We start from the raw sequence: 4,487 nt of genomic DNA on the forward strand, positions 1-4,487 counted from the left end.
TAGTCACTTGTTTTACTACTTTTACTTACTACTTTTAGATGAACAGGAAAATATAAGATGCCTCAGCTACTATGAGTAGTAGAAACCCATACGAAAATCATAAAGTTTGACCAATCAGAGCTTTGAAGGCAGGAATAATAATTGTGCTGGCAAAAACTAAACTAATTATTCTCTTGTAGCCTACAAATATTTTTTGTGTGAATTCTGTTCAGACTGGAACCAGGAAATAGCCACAGCCTTGCACTCTTGAGTCTGATGACAAAAGCTCTGGCCTTATCCTTTTCTGCAGATGAGTTCATCTGCTCTGTGTGACGTCTCTCTGAAGAAAATTGATTGTGTAAACGGTAGGCTATCAGAGAATAAAAGCAGAGCCACTATGTACAAGTTCATTCTGGGTTTCAAAGACATGGCAACACAAACTGTAGGCATACAGCAAAGAGCAGCACAAGTATGACTACATGCAAATGTAAATGTAAAAGTATACTGTGCACCATTAGATCTTTATAATCACTATCCCATCCTGCCACATGCACCAATTTGAGATTAATTTCATTTTTGTCATTTACCTTAACTGAGAGTTCAAAATTCCTAATTGACATGTGTGTCCTCTCTGGATTTGTTTTTTTACCACTTAGAAACGGTGCATACATTGTCACGGAGACAACACTGTGGATCACTTGTTTTTTGAACTTACACCTACGTTACATGCAATCAAACAGTTGGTGTTAAACTGAATGATGTTGTCAAACCAACGGTCCATTATCACCCCAGGTAGCAGTTGCACCAATTCAGCCTCTATTGGCCATGACCAAGGCAAGACCACTGAAAAGACAACCCCCCGCCATTACCTTTATAACCAGGGTCAAAGGTAAGTCGGCAGGCTGCAGCTGTGCTGGCTGGGTTCTGATAATTGCCCCAGAGTAACAGCCAATTTCAGCTTGATTACAGCTCAAGTCTCCTGACTCAAGCTGGAGCTGAAAAACAAACATCAAAGATTTTAAACTCGCAGGGCAGCTGACCTGAAGCCAAATTATTTAAGGTTTTTAAACAGAACAGTGACACTGCATTTCTTTTGCAGGATCCAATAACTTGTTGCAATTTTATGGAAAAGGTTATTTCAGTCGCTGCATACAATTTAAGCAGTTGTGTCAGGTCAATTAGGTGTTTTCTTTTTTCTTAACAGATGCCAAATGCTACATTTGTCCCAGAAGAGCTTGTTTGTTTGTCACTCAGGAAGTGTTGATACATTGTTGCAGATATCCACTGACTACACGGTTAATTTTTGTTCTTGTTATATTTTTGGAGTCATGAGTAGCAATCACTATTTTCAGACCACGAGGAAAGCAGAACTACTCAACCCAGATGTGACTGGTGTGATGGATGGATTGGAACCAGCTGCTGTAACAACATGTCTATATCAGTCCCCCATTGTTTGGCAGTCAGTCATCACAGTGTATGTAACAAGTCAACAGGCAGTCTCCTGTGTGTGCTACCCTTTTGCTCACAAAAGAAAAAAAGATTCATAGGGAAAAAAAAGCATGTTTCCCCTCTCTCAGCACGTGTCCATTCAACTGCCCTCACTTTTCTCTTTCATATTCCATAATACACATACTCAGTGGCAGCACACGCAGAATGGGAAATGTTTGGGTGGCATGGCAACACATTTCCAAAATGGAATAAATGCTTGGCAGCATATGCATGGTCAAACAGTCTGTGGCCCTATGGCACTCCTTTTTATTGTAATAGGAGAGTACTTAGCTGGGCTGGCAGCATCAGTCCTTTGAGAAACACTTGATATGAATGAGTTGCCGTGAATACCACAAAGCACATCAACACCAAACAATGTTGCCATCTGCTTCCCATAAACTGAGATTTATGAGCAGCGTTACGTGGATTCTGGGTTTTCCCGAGATTCATCTCGGTCGAGTCAACAACATCTACTGTTCAGGTGACCATCACAATCTGACTGTCCTTTCCACTGACAGCTGTGGGGAAAACCCTGCGCTCTCTCTCTGTAAAGACATTTTGTAACATAAGTACAATAATTAACAATGCTGAATGAGACTCACCAGATGCTTTATATAAACATTAACTTTTGTTAGATTTCAATACATTATGGGATTCCATGTCTTATCCTGGCAAAAATAACTGTCCAAAGATGTGAGCCTTTTCTCCATCTAACCGGGAGCATAGTGGCTTTAACAAATGTGACTTGCTTATGTAAAGTCATCTTAAAAATAGAGATTTTTTGGTACTCGTGGGTGGTTGGCATACAACAAAACCAGTCACTACAGCGTATTCTCAAGATGTAAATCACTCTGATGTACAGAGGTGGAGGGAAGGGTGCGGCATTCATGGGGACCATGGTGAGAAAGTGTTGGGTTGCACTCTGTCACCTTTGAGTAGAGATTTAGCTAAATCGGCGACATGTGACACTGCCGGCCACCTGTCTTACTTCGATAGGTGGCTGCAAACACACACACACTAACAAGAACACATGTAGACCTAAATAAATGCAGTGGTTCAGGGCAGGAAGAGTCATTTTACCAACCTAAAGCACAAAATGTACCTTTAGTAAACCGGAGGAGCAGTTCTCAGCATTTTTGTATCAGGACAAAAGTAGCAGTGCTTACTTGCATTTATTTAATAAAAGAAATTAAAAAAATGTATCACTTAGTTTTTCTACTGACTTTTTTCTACTTGATTGCTTGTTAGTGTTGTTCATTCATGCTTTTGATTTTCTGTGCTCATTTCTCTTACACAATACATCTAACATACTGTCTATTCATGCATAAACTTTATACTCATTTACAGTAGCCTACACAAAAAGTCTTGTCTCCCCTGTTCCCTACCCATCTGCACGCCAATTTTCCCTGAACAAGAAAGAGTAAATTTCACCCCTAACACAAAAACACTAATGTTCCACCAGATAAGGAGAAGAGGAGGCATAGAGGACTCAAACCAATCAGTATTTCATAAGAAACATTCTTCTGAAGCTAAGATGCAACAAGCATGATTCCCACTCAACTAGACATAAACACTAGATTAGTCTTTAAAAGCCTAAGTAAAAAGTAATATCATTATTCTGACTTCAAGTTCTCAAGGGATAGTTCAAGTGATTTTGCTGACAGCGTGAAAAAACGCTTTCTTTGAAAGCGCAGCCAACATTTTCGCACATGCAATCAAGGTTGTGCAGTCCAGGTCCGCTGTAAATTTGTGTAACGTGGCCTTTCCTGTCTCCCTCTCCCCAATGTCTACATTTGCCAGCCGCAACTACAATGCTCACTATTTATAGCGATGTTACCTCAGATATTAGCTCCCTCGCACTTCCTGTCAAAGAGGAAACGTGTGTGTGTGTTTGTGTTTGGTTTACTGACCTTCGGGGAGAAACCAGACTGCTGTTGATGGCAATGGGATTTTGTTTTTAGCCTTTTTGTGTCAAGTTAAAGTTGTGAGGTATTAACAGATGTCTGCCTGTTTTGATACTTTAAATTCTGTACTACTCTGTCCTTTTCATCAGCTCATCCCTATTCTTGCGATTTCTAGACCACAGCAATTGAAACAGAAAAAGTGACAGCCAATACAGCTTTCTGGGCCAGGTGAAAGGTTTTCTGCACATGCAAGCCGAGCACACACAGTATCTTTTTCAGGGCCTTTGAATGAGTGTGTTTGTGTAAGCTGATACCTCAGGGTTGAGATGTCGGAGTTCACCTTCCTTCAAGGCCATGATCGAAGGAAAAGCTGCAACTGGCTGGAACATCCTGTTTTGGACGTAAACACTGTTATGCAGCCAGGGTTTTCTTTCCTGTGTTGGAAAAAACAATCTGCCCTATTACTTTATGTCAGGATCAGCCTCCCCGGTGGCTAATAGTAATGACGACATAAGCCTTTAATGCTGTTCAAAGAGAGCGACCTCTGAAGAAGTAGGTCTTATAAAAGGTGGCAGGTGCTTAAAGTTTGTTTTAGCCAATTGGACAGACATAAGAGATACATGATAGGAAATCCCAGGGAGGAACACACTTTTCGGTCTGCCTTGCGGGTCCCGGGACATTTTCTCCTGACATCACCTCCTCTGGTCACTGCAGGGTTACAGGCCAGGGATATTTCATGTCTAGACTTCCTGTCATTTTGTTTAGGGTGGTGGGGAATTACTCAGATGTTTACCTAACATGCTTGTCTTCTTGCTGTAAATGCCTAAGGTAACCACTGTAAAAGAAAATCAAAAAAATAGCACGTAAAAAAATGCACCTATGGACATTCAAAAAAATGCTAAAGTTTAAAAGAGTGAGCTTTAGTAAAAGGGTTCTAAAATGTGGTGCAGGAAGTGAGCATGGGGGAGCGAGTACAACTTCGTAATAGAGAGTATCTGCCAACTTTTCCGCTTATTCAGACCTTTGGTCTGTCTAAGTGAAATTGTCTTCCACAGAAAGCTTAGATAAAAAGACAAAGCATTCATTAATAAGCTGAAATAAACAAAGACATTCAAG

The sequence above is a fragment of the Etheostoma cragini genome, chromosome 17 (assembly GCF_013103735.1).
Source record: "Etheostoma cragini isolate CJK2018 chromosome 17, CSU_Ecrag_1.0, whole genome shotgun sequence".
Lineage (NCBI taxonomy): Eukaryota > Metazoa > Chordata > Actinopteri > Perciformes > Percidae > Etheostoma > Etheostoma cragini.